The 27,081-nt window shown below is 33.6% G+C and overlaps 1 protein-coding gene across 1 annotated transcript in view; it reads left to right on the top strand.

Moving 5' to 3' along the window:
- LOC111142135 (synaptotagmin 1) overlaps positions 1-27,081 on the top strand; it is a 552,723-nt gene that overhangs the window by 180,483 nt on the left and 345,159 nt on the right. Inside the window, exon 2 of the mRNA XM_022495115.1 lies at positions 19,092-19,140. The gene's annotated coding sequence lies outside the window, so the exon portion shown is untranslated. The remainder of the gene's footprint in view (positions 1-19,091; positions 19,141-27,081) is intronic.

Below are 27,081 nucleotides of genomic sequence, written 5' to 3'. Positions count from 1 at the left end.
TCTTCTTAAATCATATTATCTAACTATTTCACAAGGGAGTTTCAAGAGTTATCCTGATACAAGAGTATGAAGAGGTTTCATGATATAACACAACAAACTGACTCAAGAAAAAGACATGAGAGTCCAGCTATCTTGTATGAAATCAGATGTTTAAAAAAATTTGCAAATGTGTAAGACAGTGGTTTGTTTTGGACTATAGTTTTTTTAAATGTTGATTATATTAACATGTTATAGATTGTTCACTGTCGTTTTAATAAATTAGTAATATTTCACATTTCATATTTTTATTTCTAATAGGTTATATATCTGTGTATGGAATTTACATTGAAAAAAGTTCTCTTAGAATCCTCAATAAGAACATACAGGAGTTCTAAGACCAAAACATTTTAGAACCACTATCCTAAATGATGTTTCTTTACAGAGTAAAAATGGAAGCTACAATGCACTGCAAAACAGCCCAGGACCTATCTTTCTAAAATAAGAAAAACCTATGTGTACTTCAACCTTAGAACTAGAAATGACTTTTAGATATTGGTGCCGTGTCATTTTTAAATGTAACTTATCCTAGAGAGAAAGCCATCATTAGTTCTTTTCTTAGAGGTCCCAAGTTATAAATTATCACTCTAACCAGGAATTTAAATCTAACTTTTGACTTAGTTTCAGCAAGAACCTCAAAGGCCAAGAAGGAAATGACAGGTGATAAAACCTGGACATTCCAAAGCCAGAGGCAGAAATCTACATAGAACTTTTAGAAGCAATTTTTAAAATTGGTTTGACAACCTCTCTCCTACCCGGATGACATAAAAGGATAGAAGTAAGAAAAACCTGATTGTTGGAAACTGAAGAATTCCCAGTATGCTTGGAGTCTTTATAGGGGAGAGATGAAGAAAGCATCCCTGTCTTACGAAAACTGAAGAATGGCACATTAAGGAAGCCATCTGGAATCCTTGTCGACAACATACGGAGTCTGTGGGCCTCCACAGCTGATGCCTGACCTAAGCAGGAAAAGCCAAAAAGCAGGATTTGATTGGCTCAGCCTCAAATGCCAAAAAGCAGGATTTGACTGGCTCAGCCTCAAATGCAGAGGCTTCAAAAAGAGGCTTCCTGGGAGCAGCTGGACCCACAGAGGTTGACGAAAGTATGGTGAGCGCTTCCTCTGGGACCAAATATTAATGAAACAGCTTTGAGTAGTTATTCTTAGTGACTTCTAAAATTTTTATGACTACATATTTTATAATTCATAGTAGTCTATTACTACCTGCATTATTTCAGTCCTACAGAAGCATTACAATAGTAGGAAAAACTCCCATACACTCTACCAAGATTCTGCAGTAGTTTATATTAATTTATGCCATTTGCTTTATCATTCCCTTTCTCTTTTCTCAATCAATCTCTCTCTCCATGCACATGCATACACAGAGTTTCTTGTTTGTTTGTTTGTTTGTTTGTTTGTTTTACCACTTGCCTGTAGGCTAAAGACATCAGGCCTTTTTACCCCTAAATACGTAGGTGTATTTCCTAAGAATAAGCACATTTTCTTAAATGTCCACAGTACCATTATCAATATCAGCAAATTTCTCACTGATACCATAGTATTACCTAATCTATAGCTACAATTGTTTCAAATGCTCCCAAAAAGACTGACTAGAAAGGCATCCTGATCTCACAGAGGGGAAGAACTGATGATTTCCCAAAGATGGAGAGAGGAAGTATGAAGGACAAACAGATGAATATTCAGAGGTCTCTAACCCAGTCTTGGGTGACTAGCAAAGATTCTAGGAAACTGGAGTTGGAGATCCAAAGGACTCATTCACGAAGAACAATTCAAAGGCTTATTTTCTGGGAAAGAGATGGCCACCACCACCTGGCCTACAAACAGCAAGGCAAAGGCGCCTCCTGTCTAACTTCAGAAGGAACTGCGGAACACAGGGCCGTGCCATTTGGGCTGGTAGAGCTCATTCACACTCAGTGGCCAAGACTACATGCTGTATCATTATCCAAAACCAGAATTTTGCTCTACCTCTACCATTTCTACCATTCTAGAGCCGCAGAAGTATTTATTCATTTAATAATCAAGTAATAACTGCATGCCTACATTGTAAATCCTGGACAAAGAATAAATTCCTGAACATTATTTTCAATATTCGTTCATTCATTTATTCATGTATTCACTCAACAAATATTTAAAAGCTGTAAGAAGTATAATGTGCCATACTTTCTAGGTGCTAAGAAAACATTATATAACTAAAGTGGGCAAAATCCCTGTTCTCCTGCAAGTTACTTTCTAGGGTACAGTCTGTGGTTCTCGTTGAATTTGAACTATTATCTTCGCAAGAGGATGCTGCAGTGATTTTTTTTTTTTTTAATGTCGCGTGCTATAGTTTTTATGCTGTGGTGATTAAGGAAAGGATTTGGATCAGAGAATGACGCTAACAGAGAACTCAGCCCAGCTTTGTTCCCCTGTGGAGATGTATTGTCTTCTTGAAGTCCTGCTTGTTAACTACGTATTTTATTTAGTAATAGCTCCAAGATAGTAGGCACTTAATCCTGCATTTATTCTGACCTTTTGACGGTCAGTTGCAAGGCAGAACACTCTTATTTAAAATGCCCTTGAAAATATTTCCTTAGGCCTATAGAATTCATATTCAAAAGCTAAGTCCCACATGTGTGTGGGACTTAATTTTAATTTTAATTAATTTTTGCGAACACCAAGAATGAGTGTTGATTTTCTATCCAAAGTTCTATGAATAGTTTTACCATTTAGGCAATTCTGATTTGTTTGGAAGCATGTTGACATGTATTAATACATGTATTAAACACTCAGGTCTCAGAAGAATGTTCCTCTGAAGGCCAGAAAAAAAAGAAAAGAAAAGAAAAAAAGAAAAAGATCTGAGCCATCATTACTTTTACTTCAGTGGGAATCATGAGTCTCCTCAACATGATACCATTTTCTCAAAGCTGACTTTAAAAACTCTCAAACTCAAAGCCAAAATACAATGATATTTGTTAAACTTTATAAAAGCACTGGGAAACCTGGAAATGATGCTTAAATTATATGAACCTTAGAGTTTCTAAAAGCTGTTTTCAAAATCATTAGAAACTAAGTTTAATAGCTTGCTTTGGGAACCTCATTTGAAATTCACAAATCTAGAGAGAAAAATCAGAGGTATACTTTGTATCAGACTCCTGGTTATTAATTTATAGAATAAAACTGTAATTTAGTTTCTTAGTCATAGATACATATACACATGCACATACAACACACATGTGTATTGTGTATAAAGGCATTATGTATCTATTACATATATGTAAATGCTGTGTTTTATTCTTCAGTGTCACATATGTGTGTGTTTGAGTGTGTGAGAGCTTTTAAGTGGTAAAAGTGATAAAAAGGAGCACCTGGGTGTCTTGGATGTTTGGGCATCTGCCTTAGGCTCAGGTCATGATCTCAGCATCCTGGGATCAAGCCCCATGTAGGGCTCCCAGCTTGGTGGGGAGTCTGCTTCTTCCTCCCTCCCTACCTCCCCCTCTGCTTGTGCTCTGTCTCTCTCTCTCTCTCTCAAATGAATAAATAAAATCTTTCCCAAAAAGTGATTAAAAAACTGAACACAGAGGTTTTTTTTTGTTTTGTTTTGTTTTTTGTTTGTTTGTTTTTAATACTACATATGACCTATATAATGACTTTTTGAGCTTGGTAATACAGACACAGACATACATTGTTGAAAATTTTATTTTGATTTTGCTAAAGAGAAGTCTGTATTTGAGGACACAACTGGTTCAAAATGAATCTTCCTCCTCAGTATAAATATGAAATACCCAAGTAGATATTTAAACAGACCCTTGAAATTTAAATGCATTTGGCATAATATTATAGCAAAGAATTACATCTTAAAGCTTGATTTGTTCATTTTATGCATCATTTATTTTAGTTTCTCACAATTTTTAAGGAAACATTACTTTTAACATGTTCAGAATCATTTTCTCTTCTAACAGATTGACTACAGTAGTTTATGCTTCTGTTTGCACACTTTCAAGAAAGAAGAAAGTTAGTAACCCACTGAGAATAAGAATTAGATCTGTTCTATAAACATATTCTAAGTACACAGAGTTATTAGTGTTTCCTGATCAAGGGAACTAGTGTCCTGGTTATAGAAAAGAGGAAGTGAAGACTCCGAGAAGTAATTGCATTCTATGGATGTTTAATGTATTTATCTATTGATCACTGGAAAAATTGCCCATACTCATCCATGTAGGGGGTTTTTACCTGATAAGAAAATGCCATTCTTCAATTTTCAAAAAAGACCATATTAAATAAAACACTTGGAATCACTTGATTTGCCTGGTTTTAGTTGTTAAGAATATATTTAAAACTCTAAAAATCCACAGAGCATTAGATAGTGATGTGTTCCTTTTAAATCTTTTAACAAACCCTTTAAAATTATTTACACAGCAATCTAACCTAAATATTTGGAAAATGCTTTACTGCATCAAACCAACTTATGTCCTAACTATTCTGCTGTTTCTTGAACACAAGCAGCTTTCCCCTGCCTGAAGGCATCGTGCTCTCCACCTGCAAGGTTCTTACCTGGATCCTTACACAGCTGGTTTTCTCATTTTACTCTACTCTCTGCTCAAATCTCTTTCCAGAGCTGACTTTCTTAACCACCTTACCTAAAATAGCATCTTCTGTCTGCTTCCTTTTTAATTCTTTTAAGCCTTACCTGCCTATATTTTTCTTTATAGCCATTATTATGACCTGGAGTTGAACTGATTCTCTTTATCGATTACATGAGAATAGGGAATTTGTGTCCTATAATATTAATCTCTCTGAACAGTGCCTATTATATAACAGGTGTTCAAAAAACTAAAAAGGGGTATAAGCGGGGTGTTTGTGTGTGTGTGTGTGTGTGTGAGAGAGAGAGAGAGAGAGAGAGAGAAAGCTCTGCTGAATGAATATAAAAAGAAAGTTGAAAACCAAAAGATTTGGGCAAGTAACAACCACATACACTTGAAGTCAATTTATGATTAAATAATATCACACCCAAAATGACTGAAAAAATGGATTCCTTTTTGCTCAGAAGTAGAAAATACACTATGCTATAGATATTTTTAACTTGGAACGATAGAAATGTGTTATTTAAAACACTGAAATACGCTTTATTAAGATAAATTCTAGGGGCGCCTGGGTGGCTCAGTGGGTTAAGGCCTCTGCCTTCAGCTCAGGACATGATCCCAGGGTCCTGGGATCGAGCCCCGCATTGGGCTCTCTGCTCAGCGGGGAGCCTGCTTCCCCTCCTCTCTCTCTGCCTGCCTCTCTGCCTACTTGTGATCTCTGTCAAATAAATAAATAAAAATCTTTAAAAAAAAGATAAATTCTATTGCAACAGTTAATTTAAAAGTATACCATCACACTAATTATTTTGAATTTGCTTTAAATAAATACACAGTTAGCCATGAATTTGCATCAACCATTGGCCAAATGTTAATGGTCAGTTGCCTGTCTGTGGATAGATATATCTTCTAAAACAATCCCAGGCATTTGAACTTGTCTGTTTCTTTCTGAAGGTATAGTATGAACTGACGAAGATTTCATTAGGATAAAGGAGCAAAAGAAGCATACTGAATATCACCAAATCTATAAGATGAGAATATTGTTTGCTTGCTTGTTCAAGAAATATTGTAGAAATATATGGTTACTTTTATCATCTCAAGTTATCTCCATAAAAGCATGCGTTAGAAAACTTCAGAAAAATAATGCAGTTTGTTGACAAGCCACTTCAAATTTTCTTTCTGTAGTTATTTGTGTTCTACTAATCAGAACTTATCAGATATTTCCTTACTTCAATAGAAAAATACCCTTTTAAACATTATCTTCTCATAGTCTTCTGCTGAAATTTAAGTGTAAATGTGGTAATGTAATGCATGTTCCTGGCCAGCCTAATGCTTTAGAGGTTCCAGATGCAAAAACATGAAGATAAACTAGCATGGATTAAGCTAATTGCTATTCATTTTTTCCCCAGAGAGAAAATTAGATAATAAATAAATACTTATTTATTGCAGAGATTGTAAGCACCATGAGAGTAAAATCCTTGTTTATATCCTGATCTCTTCTATCTACAGCATGTTAGAAGTACATCTGTCACAGGGTAACAATCCAATATATCTTTGTTAGGTTAAAAAACAAAAAATGAGTCTGTTTCAATGACCTTCCTCCCCCTAAAAGAAGTATAAACCACTGCTTGCCATTTAGGTAGAACTGATAAGTGGTTAGTAATACAGTCTTATTTTTGTTCTGAAATGTGCCTGTTTTTCTGAACATGGTATAACAAAGCAATGAAATATATCAGCATGATAATTGTGTAATTTAATGAAGATTTTATAGTTTTCCTTAAGGAAAAACTACATTCTACCACTGACCTCTCAAGAGCAACAGAGTAGTTAGAATGGGAATAAGAAATAGAAAATATATATAAGGGTTCCTTCCTTTCAGCATGGAATAATAACGGTTACAGATTTTTCTAAAGGTATTACTTCAAAGGAGTCTTTTATGTTGACAATAGTCATAAATATTGCTTCTTTCTATATTCAGTGGTTGGAACATGACCCTCTTATTCAGGAAGCCGTACAAGAGATATTTGGGTTGTGAAATCCTACATGGTAGTAGGATACTTTCTCATCCCTAGGTAATTTTTACTAATGCAGATATCAATTATGCTTTCAAACTTTCCAATATTTCGCCCTTGTGTGTTATGGGTAGTGTAGATTGTTTTTGTTTTATAGCCTTTGTTAATGCATTTGTAGATTGCACTGAAAGAATCTGAGGAAATTACTCCATACATCAGCATTAACAGTGCAATATTTTAAATCTACATACTTTGCTAGTACACTGCACGGTACAAGCCAGTAAAGAAAAAAGAATAGGTGACTAACATTGGATCTGGAAGATTGTAGGGCTAGAGCAAATATATTTTTGAATGTTTCTCAAAACTGAACAACAGAAAAGGTTAAAAAAAAAAATGGAAGATGAAATCAAACACAAACTCTCCCTTCTTCCAACCATCCAGATTCAGAAACATTCGCAACTCCTGACTTGGTGATTATTTTAGCATGATTTTTAAAATCAGTAAAACTAAAATATTTTTTATGCATGTAACGCTATTCTAAAGCTAACAAACCTTGAATGAAGTTTTCTTTATATAGGTGTGTTAAGTGTGAACACAGGAGGTTACATGATACTTGTAAGTTAGTTAACTGATTATAACTATAACAAAGTTTCCTTTAAGAAGTTGTATGGTAACGTTTTGCAAGTAAAGATAATTTTATAGCCAAGATAAGTCTCTTCTTTCTTACTCAACCATGTATACAGCAGTCACTTTAACTGATTGCTACACTATTTCTAACCATGGCACAGGACAAATTCTAATAGACTTGAGTGCCATGGTGTTTAATTTTTACCTCAGACTCGCTTCACTGTCTATGCTTCCTTTTCTTTTTCCCTCTTGGGTATGGACTGTCAATACCATATAGAACAAACTATAGGAAATTCTATGACTTTTAATCAGGCAATGTCTTTCTCTTCAATATATCATAAATTTCAGTGTTAAGAACACTTTCATGAAAAAATCAAACTTGTTATACTTTACATACTTCATAACATACTTTCTAAAATTTGCCTTACACTATCTTGCTGCATTTTATTCAAATATTTTTGTGATACAAATTAAAATATGATTAATCAAAAGAATATGACCAAATTGCTTTGTTATATTTATCTTCTGAGAAACTCAACTGATCTCTTGAGAAACCTGCATTTGCTCCTTGTCACCTTCGGCAATCTCATTCTAAGGTTTTCTGCAATATGGTTCAGTCTACTTTTCCAGCTTATTTCCCTCTCCTTCTGAGCTTGGCTTCTCTCCTGCCATACAAACTTATTACCAAGAACCCAAACATGCCCAGTGTTTTTTTCCCTCCCATAAATTTCCCTCCATAACTTGTATCTCCAACAGAGACACTTGATATTAAAACTCATGCAAAGAATGGTCATCCTACAAATACCATATGTTATTAGGGCTTTTGCTACTCTGTGGGCTTTAGTTTCTATATATGGAGAACTCATCACAGTCTTCTTTGTTTAAGAGTTATGAGTGGATTCAATATCCCTTCTCTTCCCTAATTCTGGATTTGAAATTATCGAGAGCAGAAATTCCTTCAGATTTCTCTTTTTTGTATGTGGGACAATGTTTGGCAAGTACTTTTCCCAAAGTACCCATCAGGAAAACATGCTGAATATATATTAGGAAGGATTTGCATCAATTGCTTTGGTGAGGCCTTCACAGAATAAAAGAAACAAGGATAGCTGTTTAAATAGCTTGATGTTTAAATTAAGTGAAGTGATGTGATATTGTCAGCTGGACCTGGTCTTTGAAGTACAAGTACCTACATTTTTCTTTAAATAATGACCAGATTCAGAAGATGCAGGTTGAGTTTCCTCAGCTGTATACTATCTCCAGTAGTGCTGCCTTGGTTCTTATCTCTAATACCTATCAAATATACATATTCATTCTGAAAGTCTACATGGTGTGTGCATTTATGTATATATATTCTCTATGTACATGTACAGACACACACACACCAGAAAGAATAAAACATGCACAGTTAAGTCTAGAATAAACACCTAAAATTTAAGGGTTTATTTATCTAAAATCTACTAAAATCAATTTCCTCAATTAAATTAATATTAGTTGAAATAATCAAAAGAGCATCATTTATGAGAAATTAACTATTAATGCCACAATTATTTTATTCCTCCCATATTAGAAGTATATTTTAAGGAATCAATATGAACAGTTTCTTTAGTTAAAATAGTATGTAATTTTTTATTATATACCTCTTGCAAATACTTCTGATCAATATTAAATAATGTAAAATTTGCTATTGTTGTAGATTATGCCTGATGTTAATTTATTTTCATGGCATTTGCCTCTTTTTAATAAAGGAGCATTAAAACCATGATATAGAAACAAACTCTTAGGATCATGAGTAATCTGTTATAACTTAACATAAAATTCAGTAGAATTTTTTGTTTTTGTTTTTGGCTGGAGTATTCCTAATTCACCAAGTCAATCAGCTCTTACTACCTGTTAAGATAGTAATCCTTGTTAGTCCCCTATCATGTAACTTCCATACTAAATACATCACACAATTAGCTCTGCCTTTTTTTTCCCATTGACCTTAAAAGAAAAGTAAATGGGTACCTAAAAGGGACAGAGGCTAAAGTTTGAGGGATAACGGGTATATACCTGGGAGAGAGAAAAGGTAATGGTATAGAAGAATATATAATATTCTGCAGTCAGGCATTTCTGCCATGGGAAATGTCTAGAGTATATGCCCTACATGGCAAAATATCTCCTTATCCCTTTTCCTTTCTAGTGAGGATCACAAAATTAATTTAATTATGTAAGCTTCATGTAAGTCTTTATGAAAATTGATCTAAATAAATAAATGCCATAGGAGATAATTAAAAACATTTTCATGTCTTATATAATAGCTAAACACTCTGCAACATCAAGTAACTTTTTCACTTGCATAGAAAAACCAAGCGCAGAGCTGGCATTAATTCTGTCTACAAGTAACTGTAGTTCCACGATGCAACTACACCACCACAGATTGGCAAAGTACATTTTTAGTGAGAGGATGCTGTGTAGAGAAAGGAGATTGATTTGGGTTCTTCAAGAGTTTAGTTCAACAGTCATTTATGCAGAATCCCATATATGCCAGGAAATGTATTAAGCACTATGAACTAGAGATTGGAGAACTTCCATTGACATGGAGTTGACAACAAAACAAACTTGAACATTACAGAGTTTGAATTGGATAGAGTTATGATTTAGGATTTTAAAGACAGGGACCTTTCTTCTACTTCTTTTTATTCCACACAACTCTTAGAATAGTACTACAGAAACTCAATATTTGTTGAGATTTGCCTGATTATAGAGATGAAACTGTGGCTTTACTTGGGTCCACCTTCAGTGTATTGACAGTAAGACTGGGATTGGCATTCAACTAGGAAAAGGTCTATGTTTCCCATCAACCTCTACCAACCAAGTTTACTATTCTTAATATAACTAGCATTCAAATGATTTCACTATATTGATATTTTAGTTCATGATTGTTAGTAAAGTTAGAAATCCACATGTGATAGATGATATCACATAGAATACATTAAAGTCTGTTAAGGTGAATTATTATATGACTATTTCTTGATTCTCCCTATATCAAGAATATGAAAATGGTTATAATAAAATCAATTTCTTTTCAAAAATGACACTACCTTAAACTATAATATTCTTTTTGTCAGAAAATTAGTTGCTATTCACAATGGACAAATGAAGGATTAAAGAATAAGAGCTGAGAAAACAACTCACCCATGTTTTGCTTCACCTATTCTGCCTTTATTTTATTCATTATAGCATTTCATGGATGACATGAGAATCTTTTTCAAACCCAGGTTAAATAGTATCAATTTTTAAATGAAATTTTATTGAACTGTCACCTAAATATCTAGTCCTAATTGCTTTCTCTAATGAAAAATGTACTAGAACTTAACTATACATTCCCCCTGTAATTTGATGGCTAGTCTCCATTTTTTTCTCACATATATTTAGAGTTTTTTTAAACATCTTTTGAATTCTTGGAATAAATTGTGATTTTATAAGATTGTATTTTTGCTCATTTTAAGAAATTATATTTTTATCAGAATTAGATGGTTGGTTCTTGCTTATGGAAACTTCTTTCTTAGGATCCATCCCCTTTGATCTTTTCTATTTATCAATTTGGTTTTACCCATTGATGGGGGAATCTAATATTCAGAGTCTAATATTCTGAAACAATCTTCATATTCTCTTTCAGAATTGAAATCCCACTCTATTCTTTGAATTTTTTACCATGTACAGCTCTACACATCTAAGAACTAACTTCTAAATTGTTTGACTCAGTTTATTGTTGTTTTAATTTCTAGAGCTTTTGAAATTCAAGTGCTGTTCATTTAAAGAGTTAAAAGTACAACTATTTGCTTTCTCTTGACTTTTGGGTTTTTAAGTCATCACATAGCATCTTTTAGCCATCCCCATGGTATTTAGCTCTTAACTTAGACATTCAGTCAAATTTTGTTGGCTCTAATTAAGCGAAGATGTATCTCTAGGCTTCCATGACCTCAGAGTTTTATTTCCTGCCTAATATAATTTTATGTGAATTACATAGATGTTTAGAGTTAAAAATTATAAGACAAAGGTTTTCTACCTCTTACAAACATATCCTGGAGGTAATCTTATAATATTAAATCCTCATATGTAGATGAAACTGTTAGGTTGATTTGGGATTCTTTTGTTTAAGGTAGGAATAATGATATTCAGGCAAAAGTTCCAGAAGTACTGATTAATTTTAAAAAGGTTACATGTTGAACATTTTTTGAAAAAGCTTCTATTTTTAAGGCTTCTTGTTCCTCTAAGATTAGATATATTCAATTACTTTTTTTGGTAAAGATTTTTTTAAGGATTTATTTATTGGAGAGAGAGCGCGAGAGAAAGCATGAGTGGAGGGGTGGCTAGAGGGAGAAGCAGTATCCCCAGTGAGCTGGAAGCCCCACCCAGCAAGCATGAATGGGGGGAGGGGCAGAGGGAAAGGGAGAAGTAGACTGCCAGCTGAGCAGGGAGCCCAAAGTGGGGCTCAGTCCCAGGACTTTAGAGTCATGACCTGAACCCAAGGCAGATGTTTTACTGAGCCACCTAGGAGCCCCTCAATTACTCTTTTTGAAACTGAAGACACCTCAATAAAGTGACTAATCTAATCACTTCCTTATGCTAAGTATTGTGTTATCCCATTTTACAGATGAAGCCATTTAGATTACTTATTTGAATTGCTTCAGGGGATACACATTTTTTTTTAAGATTTTATTTATTTATTTGACAGACAGAGATCACAAGTAGGCAGAGAGGCAGGCAGAGAAAAAGAGAGAGGAGGAAGCAGGCTCCCTGCAGAGCAGAGAGCCCCATGTGGGGCTTGATCCCAGGATCCTGGGATCATGACCTGAGCTGAAGGCAGAGGCTTTAACCCACTGAGCCACCCAGGCGCCGCAAGGGGGGGCTACACGTTTAATAAGTGTTAATGAAATAGCTAGAAAATAGATTTTCTACCTTGTCAAATCTATTCCAACACTACAGAGACTGTTGCTAGGGGAAAACAGGATTTTGGTATACACAGGACTGAATCTAGCTAGACCCTGGCTCCACCACTTACTAACTCCAAAAAAGTTTTAACAACTCCTTCACCACATCCTTGTACTGAATGTGATAAACATATGCAGTCTGCTAAAGGCAGTTTATTAAAGAGTCATTCTAATTATTTTTTTAAATCATGCTGCATCTCCAGCAATAGGCATATAACCACCCACAAAGACTCTCTGAAGAGGGCAGTTTTCATGTGAATGTCAAGGTCCAGGATATCTATGAACCAATGTGTATTGTTTTTATTTGTACACCGTACATTTACTAACTAGAAAGAGATAAAGATGATTCTTGAGAACAAGGTTTAACTAGGAAACTGCTTATTTTCTTTTTTATCTGTATGATTTTTCCCTACATGGATGTTAAATAGAGAAGACCCAGGACTACTCCTTAGTTGTGGTTTTGTCATACTTGGCTTTGAACTTCCAGCTTGGTACCTTCCCATAGTGCTGAACTAAACTCAGAACACAGCACAGCACTAAAGCTGAGGCACTCAGCATAGAACTATAAAAATGTCCACCCTATCCCAACATCCCACTTATTTGTCCCATGGCATTTTGCTGGGTTTGAATTTGCACCAAACCAAGGTTTAAATAAATTAAATGTTTTCCTTTAGCCTTAAATGTGTACATAGAATTGCTGCTACCCTTTCCCCACCCAACCTTTGAAACTGGGAAATGTGAGTCAACTTAGTTTCATTTCTTGTAACTTCACCAACACCTTCTGTCACATTAGGAATTATGCAGTTTTTATAGTTACCTTGGAGCCCTTTATAAATATATTTGGTGGGCTTCTGCTTTTTGTAAAACCAGCAATTATGTATCTACTTTATCTAAATATTCACAGTCTCCAGTTGTTGGAGGACTAGAGTTTGTACAGAAATCAAAACTCTGAAAATAGTCTGGTTCTTTTATGTTCTCTCTCTTTCTCTCGGACCTTCCTCCTCTTTTCTACCCCATCCTTCCTACAGAGACATTAGTTCTGCCATCATTGACACACCAGCTTTGTTACAGGGGTATTGCAATCAGTAGTCTTACTTCCAAACAGAATTATAAGAAATATTCTGCTCTGGTCTGACAAAGCTGAAAACGTGGTCCCTGCTCACCTCATCTGTGGATCATACTCAAATGATAAGCTCATTTCAGGTTGTAGCTTCCCATGCCCTTAAGGCTATTCAACTAGACCTTTCTGTTTGAAGAATGGTATACCTTTTATCTCCATGATTGGTCTTTAGTACTTCTTCCCCAAAATGCCTAGGGAAATAGCCTGATGAGAAGAGAACAAGATAGGCACTTCATGGAAGTCTCAGGATCATCCACCATGTTTGATGTCCGAGTCATTTTTGGTAGCTGCCTATCAGCATTCCAGTCCATTTTCTGACCTCAGTGCATCATGCCCCTCTCCTTCCACTGACCAGTGTTCATTGAGCACCTAACTCATTTTAGGGAACGCCTTATTTTAGGGAAAAACAATGCAAAGCCCTGGCCACCTCCGGTTGTCAATTCAAAATCAGTATAGATGGAACTGAGGAAAATAATGAGATCACATCAAAGTGAAAGCTAAATTATGTGTTATAGAATATAAATGCTCAACAAGTTTGTAGAAAATAAAATGCATGAGAAAGCCAGAGTTAATTATCAAAGGCTTCATAGAGGTGTAAGCAATTATGCCTGGTGGATCTTGAATTAAATAGGTCTTCATGGAATTAACTATAGATCCTAAGAGTTACTTCAGCTTTCTTTTCTCTAAGATAGGCAGTCCCAATTCTGTGACCTTGTGGTAAAAGAGCATTTATATAAACTCCTGCCATTTATGGCTTCTTTTGAATGCTCTCCACTTCTGTTTTACTTGAGGACTTTCAAGGTGGAAGAAGGGAGTGTGTACAATCACTTTGATAATAACAAAAAGAACAGATAAAGTTCTCTACATCTGCATGCCTGTATCAATAGTACACATAAATGTCACTTCTAACATCAAAACCATAAATCACTTGCATTCTCTCTTCTATATTAAAGTCTCTTTCAGTGGGATTTATTTTCCATTACTTGAATCAATGCATTGCTCTTTCATTCATCTTCTCTATTTCTCTCCATTTCTCTTCATTTAAAACTCATATAAGGCTATTCTCTTCTACGAAAATGTTCACAGTTGCCCATTTTAATAAACAGAACCATATACAGAAATATTTAGATCTGGAAGGCACCTTGGAGAATTACCTTTTTCCATTGTCTCATTTCACAGCTGATAAAATTAGATTAAGTGAAATGTCTAAAGTCACACATTAGATAGAGGCAGAAACAGACTAGGATTATAGGACACTAAATTTTACTTTTGTCAATATATAATTATTCATTCAGCAAACATTTATTCATGTGGCAAGCACTATTCTAGGGGTTGGAAGCCAATATTCTGCTCCTGTACACTCCTGATTCTGTAAGATTCATTCTTCCTTAGGTGTGCGGTGAGTTTCTGCTCTACCTTTTATTTTAATAGTTTTATTTCTTCATGCTTTGATAGTGTCCTTATCTTTACTCATTCCCAATTAACTTCCCCAAGCTTCTCATTTAATTAATTCCCATCCTCATTTTCAAGATACAAACTGGCTCTCCTGACTTAGAGACATTCTGCCTCATTATCAGCCCCCCATTCTCAAATAATTATTTTGAATATAATGAAAATGTTAAACATGGTTGAACCCAGTATGTCATTATTGTAACTGACTGCGAACAAATGTTTTCATATGTTTCGACTTGTGTAATAAAGTGTCACAACAGAAAATGAGTAGACCCTTCATCCCTGTCCCCCTTTTCCAATCTCTGTTGGTAAACATTTGTTTCTATCATAATGAGGACAGGCTTGTCAAATTAAGCCTCCTAAATGGATTTCAATGGTTCAACACAAAAAAGAAAATATAGGAATATTCCTTTGTCCTCAGTGTGGGGCAAAACATTTTGTCCTTCTACTTTTCTTTCAAGAAAAGTTCATATTCTGTATTATTGCCTTCCTACCATTCCTACCAGCAGCACCATAGGTACTAATAGTGACTGCCTTTATTTGCAGAACACTCATTTGTTTACTTTATTAATTGATGCATTAATTTTCTTTTATTGCCTAATACGGTTTTCCAGATAAATGTCACTATCTTTTATAGTTACATGCAAAATGAGACAATCTTGTGCTTAATCAACAAAATAACATAGCCACAGTTCAGTGAAATATTTTGTAAAGATACTGAAAAGTGGCACTTTATTTCTATTTTCTAAAGGTAGTTTTATAATCTTTTTGATAATGATCGTTTTTCTCTTTCATTAAAACTCTCAAAAAAGTTCCAAGGATAGTATAAGAAGTTCTTATATGTCCTTTACCTAGGTTAACCAACTGCTAAGATTTTGTTCTATATCATTTTCTCTGTCTATATTATTGTGTATATTCTATATATTGTATCTATACTATAATACTATATATGTGTGTATATATACACAGTTCATATATTTTTCCTAACTATTTAGGATTAGTTGGAGACCTGGTATGATTTATCCCAGTATTTTAGTGTATATTTCAGTATAATTCCTAAGAACAGGACATTTTTTTTTACACAGAACAGTTATCAAACGCATGATCTAATTCATAGGCCCTTGTCAAATTTCATCTGTTATAACATTAATGTTCTTTTTTTTTTTAAAGATTTTATTTATTTATTTGACAGAGAGAGAGATCACAAGTAGGCAGAAAGGCAGGCAGAGAGGGAGGGGGAAGCAGTCTCCCCGCTGAGCAGAGAGCTGGATGTGGGGTTTGATTCCAGGACCCTGAGACCATGACCTGAGCCAAAGGCAGAGGCTTTAACCCACTGAGCCAACCAGGCACCCCAACATTAATGTTCTTAATAGCTAATCATTTTTGTCCTATTGGACCAGGATCTGATCTAGAATCACGTGACATATTTAAGTGTCATGCAATGTTTTATTTTAGTGTTTAAAATCTTAAACTCAGTCACTAATGACCTGGATCATGTTTCTTTTTAAAATAATCTCTGCTTCCTGGCTGCTGTTCCAAGAATAAGAATTTAAGCCAAAAGATGTCTAACAAAATCCCTTAGGATTAGTGATATCTGTGTTGAGGAAATGACACATCAACTTTGTAACTATTTTCTAACCACAAGTTTTGGCATTTCAGTAGGAAGAAGTCCAAGGAAAAGAACTCCGAGTTTATCCATAATTTGCAGTTTAGAGATTTTGATGCCATTCCAGTTGACCTGGGGCAAAGGCATAACGTTTACAAATGGCCATTTTGCAAGGATTCACAGCACATACTTTAAATCTAACCCTAAATAAATATTTAGGTTAGTGATAGCTCCATTCAAACCAATATTTTCATCAAAATGAAATATTTGAGATATTTTAAACAAAGTTTGGATATAAACATCAGCTATTTGTCATTCCTCAAACTGAATCCTTTTGAAAAAAAATATAACGGTGCATTTTTAAATATTGAACATAAAAATGAATAGAAATAGTGCCCTCCTCCCACAAAACAAGGATTTGTAGTATTTATGCCTAAAGCATACAGTGTTTTGCTTAATTCTGTAAATAGAATTATGATTAGGGCCTCAAGGTACAGCGGTCTAATTTCTAGCTGTCGTCAAGCAAAAGTAATCCCTAGGTCTCAGTTATTTTCTTTTTTCTCCATGTCAGGCCTGCTTCTAAAACTGGATTAAAAATCATGAAAGTGTCATCAGATTTATTGACTATGAATGCTCATACTGTTTTGTGAAAAATACATAAACCTACCTAAAAAGATTCATCTTTTTTTTGAAGTATCATATAAACACATCAAAGTACCAAGTTTCAATACCAGGAAACTGTCTGAATCAGACCTACTGATACCAATTACGTTACTGAAAAGCCAGATAGTTTGCAGAAAGTGCAAAACCATCCTGTGCTATTTTCACTTTTTTCTTCTAAAATAGAGATGTTTATACATGCAAGAGACAGAAATTAACTACCAGAAAAATACGATGCACATCCACATTCAGTGCAGAGATTAAAAGTAAAATAGTTGTTTGTCCCCTACCGTAGACCAGGCTTGCCCATCCATCCTTGTGATAGATGTGCGTGCAAGTCCAAAATGAAATGAAATCCCTGCAGATGGCTCATAAGTCACAAAAACTGTTTAATCGTTCCCCAAGGGGAAGCCAACCCCTTGGTAAGTCTTAGTGTACAATACATACAATGTCAAATATTCTTAGTTTTGTGGTAGAAAACCTTCATTTATTGCAGCAGGTGCCCTCGCCCCCAAGAGCTCTATGTCACTCTGGTTCCTTAGCATGTGCACTCATTGAATTTGGTTGTAGTTTTTGTTTTAGTAAGAAAAGTGTCAGTAGACAGAAACTATATATAAAAATCTTATTCTAAAATTGATTGTGGCTCAAAGTCGTATTTTAAGAGTCAGTCGGGCAGATCTAAATGCATTTTTACAATGTTCTTTCTAATGGCTTTTACTAGAAAACGGTTGAGTTTCAAGCAGAAATAAAATGAAAGCAGACCTTGGAGGCTTAAGCATTGAACAGATGCAGTAAATGCAGCTTTGGAAATATAGCTGTCACTTCAGATCTTTTATGCTGAGTACCCATATGTGCCAATTGCCAGAGCTGCTAGCATTGTATCTGTGTTGTTCTGCTGAAACTGGACACTGTAAGAACTCTTAAAAACAGAATAACATGCCTATCATGAACCTATTTCTAATTATTTCATTCTTTCTTGGTTTTCATTGTACCTAAATTTTTTGAAGACTAAAACGGATGAGAACTTATATAAAAAGGTACTTGTCTCTAGCGCTACAAAATTTTTTCATTTGTGAGCTGCTAACTTGTCAAAAAAAAATCAGAAATTCTTGACATCTTTATTACATTACAGCAATTCCTGCTATTGACTCGGGAAGGATTTTTTTTTTCTTACTCCCTAAACTAAAAGTTGTACCTTTTTTTTTAACACAGTGATATGAGATTATTTTTCTCTTTATCCCTGATGAGGGATACACACACACACACACACACACACACACACACACACTTGACCCCTTGAACACCATGGGTTTGAACTGTATGGGTCCATTTTAATCTGTGAATTTTTTAAATATATATATACACTACTGTATTGTACTGTCAATGTATTTTCTTAACATTTCTTTTCTCTAGCTTACTTTATTCTAAGAATGCAGTATATAATATACAAAATCGACTGTTGATGTTATCGGGAAGGCTTCTGGTCAACAGTAGGCTGTTAGTCAAGTTTGGTGAGAGTTGGAGGGCATACAAGGATTTCTGATTGTAAGGGGGGGTGTCAGTGCCCTTCATCCCCACATTGTTCAAGGGTGAACTGTAATCATATCAATACTAAACATAGCACCATGCGCTTAATTGGGTAATAATTATATAATTTTTATATGATTCTTTTTAATAATGTAATATTCTCTAAAATGTCTACCTAGATTAGTATTATTTCATTTTTTAAGTTGAAAAACTATACCAGAAGCATAATTAACTTATCACAAAAATGAGTGTATAAACTACTCACAGAATCTTAATCTCTAACACTTGAAACCAACTTTAAAATCGTATGTACTTATCATATACTATATATACTAAATATACATAACATTATATTGTATTGTGTATATATATACATATATATACATAAAGATTTCTAAGTAGAAATACTACATAATAAAATTAATCAGTTATAATTATGACAATCTGAAATGACACTGAACTATGTAGTCAACTAATGAGTGCATATGTTATTTTCCTTTTAGAGAAAAAGAATCTGAAAGGACAAAATACCCCAGAATTCCTAACAGAACAGTAAGTACTTTCATCATACAAGACTATTACGTTCTCCACATCTATACCTATAACATTCTATAAAATCAGAGGATCTTTCGAATTTCTTTTACAGAAACTTTCACCTTTCTATTTTCTAAGATAAGAGATTAATATAGTAAGCAAATGGAGTCTTCTAAAACTAAATCCCAATTTAATGGAGTAAACTGAAAATAATTTATCCTATAATCCTCTTAAATAAGAGGGCAAGGTAATTCTTGTGATACATCCATGTGACAGAAATGTTTATGCTGATTCCACCATATCTTCTGACTAGCATCATATCATTTTAAATTCTAAAGAAGAAAAAATTAAGTAAAATTTCATCAAAGTGTCTCCCATCCTATGTGTGTGCTAGAAAATTTATTCATTTTGAAAAAAATCTGAAACAGAATCAAGATGCTTGTTTTGTTTATAGTCATTAAATTAGAATTACCAAGAAAAATGGCAACCATCTGTAGGCTTTAAATCTGTACTATAATCTCATTAGTACATTTCTTTATAATCTCCTCACAACTTAACTACAGCATGTTTTTCTTTACATAGCTATTAATCGATAGTAATAATTTCTTTCCTAAATATGTTTCTGTGAAACAAAGTTAATATTTTTGATACCATTTCTTATGTTAGAATTGGTAACATTATGATTTCCTAGGTACAAACAATTATAAATTTTAAATACATGAATATAAAAAATAATAAAGGTGGAAAAGTCCATGTTGATGAACCATGTTATATCACTTTAATGCCATAATTGTCTTGAAATGAGTTTGCAAATTCACTTCCAGGTTGAATTTTTAAATGATCATTGATCATTTAAATGAGTCATAGATATTTGTTTACATTCTTCATACAAAAACCAGGTAATATTTACCATACCCCCTCACAATTTTTTAGTCATCTTATAATTTCACTGTGAAGAGCCAATAATGGCTGTTTTTCTGATCTATCCTTAAGTGATTTTGTTTTTTATTCAGGTGTGACTTATATAACTTGCTTGATTTGAATTGTACTTTTCATAATTATATTGAAATAGGATTTAGTATGGCATCCTTTGGAGAGAATCAATTCAAGTAATGAGGTCTTTGCTCATTTGGAATAATCCTAGGGAAAATAACATATATATTTCCAAGGAAGAAATCATGCATTTTCTTGGTGTGTTTGTGCTTTGTGGTAGTTCTTCTTTTTAGCCTTTGTATTTCATTTAACAAGGACGTGCTAAACGACTCACAAATAACTGTAAGGAAAAATGACTAACTCTAGCCCAAATTTAAAAGGCACAGTTTATGCCTTAATGATTTTATAAAATATTTACAAAGAGAAATACTCTAAATTACAATAATATTGTCAAAACATTATAAGTATCTTAATATAGGTCTCATCTTCCAAGGAGTTCATGACTTAAGTGTGTCAGTACATAACGTAAAGTATGATATAAAGTGAAGACATTGGATAATGTAGTGACTATTTTTCTTGACTTTATAGAATAAGTGCCTGTGTTGCAAGCTCATGAATAATAAGTTTGTACAATTTGTATTTAAATCAAGCCTTATTAATTGAAATTTTTTAGCATAGGAAAACCATACAAACCTACAATTTTGCCTCAAAGCCCATAGCTGAAGAACAATTTGGTGATTGATTAGAATTTTACAAATTATCTTTAGAGTTACATTGCACTCATATTTCACAAAAGTTTTTGTGCTTAAGAAAGATAAGAAAAATAAGGAAAAGACCACTGAAAATTTTAAAATAGTAATTTTCCTCTGGATGACTGAAAACTCAGTGGTACTTTCAAGTACTCTAAGGGTCAGTTCTCTATAGACTGAATTAGTACACTGGATAATAATAATAACCAAGAGGATGCATTAAAAAAACATTCAGATGCTCAGGCATGCTTCTCAGAAACTATTCACATTATCTTAGATCTGCTAAACCTCTCTAAATACTACTGGGAGTTGATGTTCTCACTCAAAGCATGATTATTATTAACAATCTCTCTTTCCTGATATACCAAATAGAACAAGAAGTTTTCAGAAGTGTCCTAAGAGAAAATAGATTTTAACTAGGAAAGTATTCTGTGATTCACTAGTAAATAAATATTATTTGCAAATGCCCCTCACGACTTTCTATTAGTCAAACTCTTCTCCCTTTGAAGTAACAAGTTCTTATAATCAAAAAGTAGCATTGGTGGTATAGTGGTCAACATAGCTGCCTTCCAAAAAGTAGAGGAGTGTGTGTGTGTGTGTGTGTGTGTGTGTGTGTGTGTGTGTGTGTGTATGTGTGTGTGTGTGTGTGTAATAGTATCATGGAGTTAAGAAAAAAATATATCTATCTGGTGTACTATGTTCATTTTACAGACATTACTTCCTCTAATATCCTCATTTATAAAGGGCCAGATAAGTCAACTCATTGATCCAAGCTCTCTTATCTAGTGAGAGAATCAAGAGAAATTCTGAATTAATTAACTATCCACTATCCTTTTTTGCCTGCCATATTAACTATGAAAGTACTTCCATAAAAATTGAGGGTCTCTGATTGGTTCAAGAAACTTGCTCTCAAAGCTTAATTTTTTTTCAACTAAAACACTAATCCAATTTTGTACTATCTGCCTATAACTGTATCTTGATACAACTCATTAAAATTATGTTTATGGTAGAAAGAATTATATACACAGAGAGAATCTAAGTTTGAGTCTTGGCTTCACCCAACTTCCCCTCTCATAGTGAGGAGTCCTGGAGCATATGGGGAGATCACACAGCTAAAAACTACCACATCATCATCATCATCAATAACAATAATACATACATATAATCTGTCATCAGCAATAGTTAAGCAATTAACTCTTTGATGCTCTGTTTTCTTATCTGGGTAATTGGGGTGGGGGGATGCCAAGTCTACTTACTTTCCAAGACTTTCTGAGATCAAATTAGATACATGAGTGTGTAGTGATGTTTAATTATAAATTTTGGTTATTATATGATTATGGAAAACCTTTTATTGCTGTAAAAAGAACTTCCTTTTCTATGAAAATTTGCCTTTGTTGTTCTGGGAATCCAATAAATTATTTTACAAGTGTATTGATGATGAAACTAAAATTGTTGATTGCTGTCTGTTCTAGATAATGGTCCTCCAGAAAAATCATGGTCCTCCAGAAAAAAAAGTTCCCTCTCCTTGACTCTATCTATAATTTACCCTTCATCCTGATTAGTTTTTTCATCCATAGGCCTAAGATGAGTTCTTATATAAAATAAGGAGAGTTAGGAAAGTAAAGGGTACATTTTTGGGGTTCTTTGTCTATGTCAGATGCTCTACTAATCATATAATGACATTTCATTTAGTTATCAAAAGAACACTTCTGATGTTATCACAGTGTTGTAGATAAATGAAAATGAGAACTGAAATTTTTATAAAGTTAGTTTAATTAGTAGGCAACAGAATTACCATTTGAACTCAGGTCTGATTACCCCTTTCCAGGTTATCACTCTTAACTAAACACATCACAATTGGTGGAGGCAAGGCATAGTGCATTTTCCTATATGAATGATGGTATGGTGAGAAGAGATAAAACTAAAGAATAGATCTTTTAAAAATGTGATTGGTCTATGTAAAATATTTGATGCACATATAATATCACTTTATCACTTATCAATAAACATTAAATTGAATCATGCAAAGTTGTTCTTCAGATGCTAAAATTAAACAGGGTAGGAGAATTTAATTATTTAAGACAACTATCCTTAGATAGAAAAAGTAAAAGCAAAGTTGAAACGGATAATAGCCATAAGTATAAAAGCTCAGCTAAAGGAATAGAATTATATTCATTTTGTTTATAAAGGATCTTACTACAAAATGGATGCTTATAATTTGTACCTCCTAGATATTTTATGCTTACTACATTATCTGGATTTATTTCCTTTAAGTTTTGGTACTATTTTGGAAATTCTTTCATTTATTTATTCTTTATTTTTTATCTAATAGTTGCTGTTGAGTACCTACTTTATACATTTTCCCAAGTGTTGGAGATACAGGAGTGAACAAAGCACAGCCTCTGTCATCAAGTTAGCTTATAGTTAGTATGACTACAAATACTGGACTATTCACTTTATATAGATAATAATAGTACTTTGGCTTATAATAATAGACTATCTTTTTAAGATATTCACGTGATTAATCATCATTATGTTTTTATTTAACAAATGATTGACAATCTTGTCACTTTCTTTGGGCAACTGGGTAAAATGGGTTTTCCACAATGATTATTATTTATGCTAAGGCTAAAACAGATCAGATTTCATGACTTAGGTACTTCCAAGGATACTAAAGAATGATAACTCACTTTGTGTTCAAATTCCAACTTCACTACTTAGTAACTATGGGATGTAAAGCTATTTAGTAGACCTCTAGATGTCTTCATTTCTTCAGTGAGTCATTTGAAATAGTGTTACTTTGTTGATGGTAGGTACTATATAAAGTTAGCTACTGTATATTAAGGAGGGCACCTATTGCATGGAGCACTGGGGGTTATACACAAACAGTGAATCATGAACACTACATCAAAAACTAATGATGGACTATATGGTGCCTGGCCTAACAATAAAAAAAAAAGTTAGCTAATACAATTATTGATAGAATTCTGTCCATTATTTCTAGAAACAATCTGATTTGGATACTCCCATTGATATTTGTCTTTATTTTGTTCTGAAAATTTTATCATCTCTCAGGATTGTAAAATATAACTTGTACAGTTATGAAAGAGATAAAGTAGAAATATTTAAAACCATATAGTTGATCTTAAGGCATATCATGTAAAGTCTCCAGTTAACAAAAGGTTAAAATGAATGATTTAGCTATCTGAATAATTTATGCTACTCTTGATCTGCTCTAACATTCTGATTTATTCACTTATTTGTCTGTACTAGGTCATTATTTTAAGTTGCATTATTTATTTTTGTAATTTAGAGCAGTGGCAATGGACAAAGAGCCACATTCAAGCTCTATTTCTGCCACATTGTGACTATATGACCTCAGGAAGACAATTTGACCTCTTTTCCTCAATGTCCTTTTCTGTAAAAATGAAGATAATAAATCATATTTTATAGGTTTATACACAATTCATTGCACGTTAATTATGTGTTTATTACAAAAGTTTGCAAATAGTGATAACATTATAAGCAAATAGTAATTTGTTATATTTGCTACTAAGGATATCTCCTTTGAAATATTAAGGGAGCATCCTTTTAAAATTATAAAATATACACAAGTCTACAAAGAATAGAGGAAAGCAAGTGTGGCAGAAGAAAGAAGAGACGTGGAGGATGGTTAGAAATCTTAAATGCAAGATAAAATTTGGTTTTGATACAGTAGAACGTAGATATGCTCTGGGAGGGGCCCACCATGAGCCCTCTCCTTGAGGACCTCTTCCCTTTAAAGCAAACACTAAAATTAGACATGGTCTATAGCATGATTTCTCTTCACAGAGGTTAAAAGGAAGACTTGAGACATTTTTTGGCAGTCTTCATGGCCCTAGAGGAAGCTGAATCAGTCTGCATTATCATTTGTAGGTTACCAAAAAGGATTTTTACCCTAACATGAAATTACTTACTTCAGAATCATGAATGGGGTCATTTTCTCAGAGAAAATAAACCTAACCAAACTACAGGTTCAACAGGCTTCCAGAAATAAAATATATTCAACATACGTTATTACATAAACCATTTTAAAGGATAGTCTTATGCCATTGCATGGCAAAATGATACATTCTCCTTTCAAAATATTAAATAAAAATTTGTATATGATATCTGAAATTGAAATCACAAGATTTATTTTTTTTCACCAAGGAAACCTTAGAAAACAAAATTGCTCATTTTGCTGATTTCCCTATGGTAAAGAATATTTTATGAATTTTTTCTTCAGTTTACTTCAATTATTTTCTGTTATGTATCTTTTATTTTAATTGTCTTTGTTGTTTAAGTCACTCTTTTGCAAATACCATAAAGATTCTCTTTACAATACTAACATGGAATATCAGTAGTAATACCACTCCCTCTTTTAATGTCAAATCTTGTTCTGCCTCTAAACATAAGCATATCCCAATCTTAGTAATAACCATTTCTACGTCAGCAAAATGTAATTTGCAGTAAATATCTTATCATTTTTCTCTTCTTTAAAATTTAATCCTTATATAAACTGCAGACAATTTTCTGTTCTAAAATACAAAAAATCTGGTTCAGCATATGTTCCATTGTACATTTGAGCAACTTATGTCCTGGTATTATGTTTAATATAAATTGCTTAACCCTGATATTGTTTTTATTCTCTACTTCCAAAAAAATCCTTCCAAAATCTGTGTTTATGAATTGGTACAAAATGTTTTGGAGTAAGGAAATAATGTCTCCAAACGAATGCTCAAAATGCATTTGTTTTGCTACCTCAATGACCACCAAAGCGATATTATATGAATTTTCAATAGTCCAAAATGTCTTGTAAGAAATAACTCTTAGCACCAGTTTTGCAAGTTGCTCAGGGTTTTTGCTGTTTTATCCATTTTATGTTTGCATCGAGCATAGACACAATTTGCTATAACCTCTCCTGGGAAGTTATTTATTTTTTATTAGGAATATAATGTTTGAACTCTGGAAGACTTAGCCTTGTATTTTCCTTCACTTTTGGACTTTAAAAAATACTTTTTTCTAATTTTAGAGACAATTTTCTTAATGCCTTCAAATTATGTCTTAGACCATTACATATATGCTGGTATTTACTTATTTATTTACCTGAATTAGGTCTGTTAACATAATTCTAGAAAAGTGGGTTTATGTAATTGTATAATTATTAATGTACCCATTAGTTTTAATTATGGTAGGATTTGCACAATTATCAATATGTTTTACAAAGGCAAAGCCAAATTTGTCATTGAGACAATGAAAATAATACAGAAAATACAGGCAGTCCTCAACCTATGAAAGGGTTATAGAACAAGATACATTTTAAGATTTTTTTCTTTCCAGTTCATAGGATGGATATTTGCCCAGAGTGGTTGCACAAACAAATACATGAAAACCCAGTCTGCACTGAATCATGGTATTTGTAGGCATGGGGATGAGACAGGATGAGTGAGAGGAAGACAGGGGCAAAATGTTTCTTCATTTTTGCTGATACTCAACTGACCCTGCCCAAAATGTAGACAATAACTTCAACTGCCTTTCCACACTGACTTATTTTCTAACCTTACGTGTTTCCTGATGTGATTCTGCTTCCCAACGGAGAGTCTCAAGCTGCCATTTCTTTAAACCAAACTTGACTTCAAATTTCCCAGCCTCACTTTTCTCTTGATCATAATGTCTCAGGGTGACTGGTATGAGAAAATGTCCAAGAAAAAAGGAATGGAGTCAAAGTATTTATACCAGCCCTACATTCTCCATGCCCTCTCCCTAACCCCTCACACACAATTGTTAAACCAAATAAGCAAATGACAGGTTTTCAGCAGTGCAAGATCCTGAAAGTAAATTTAGGTCATATGGGTGGAGATACTTGGGGATAGGAACCACAGGTTCTAGATGCAACATTCCTGCACTACTCTTTACATTTCCTTCTAATCCTCTATGTAAGAGCCCATAGTTCCTTTATTTTAATACCCACAAGTTTTCCCAAGGGGTTTTGCGAGGCTGGTGATAGAAGGTCTGTCAATTAGTTACAGTAGCCTAGAAATCATCTGCGCTTTTTTTTCTCTTTTAACGTATCTAAAGTCCACAATTAAATATTATTTGTCTCTGTTTTAATTTTTTAAATTTAAAAGAAATTTATCCCCAATATAAAATGATCAATTCATGAAGTAAATATTTAAGTGTCCCTTCCACCTGAAGGAAATACCTTTATTTTGTACCAGTACCTTTGTCAGCTCAGTCTATAATGAACTATCACAGG

The sequence above is a fragment of the Enhydra lutris genome, unplaced genomic scaffold, assembly GCF_002288905.1.
Source record: "Enhydra lutris kenyoni isolate GAN:26980312 unplaced genomic scaffold, ASM228890v2 scaffoldscaffold7, whole genome shotgun sequence".
Taxonomy (NCBI): domain Eukaryota; kingdom Metazoa; phylum Chordata; class Mammalia; order Carnivora; family Mustelidae; genus Enhydra; species Enhydra lutris.
Note: the sequence above shows the minus strand (reverse complement) of the source record. Positions and strands in the feature narration are given on the sequence as shown.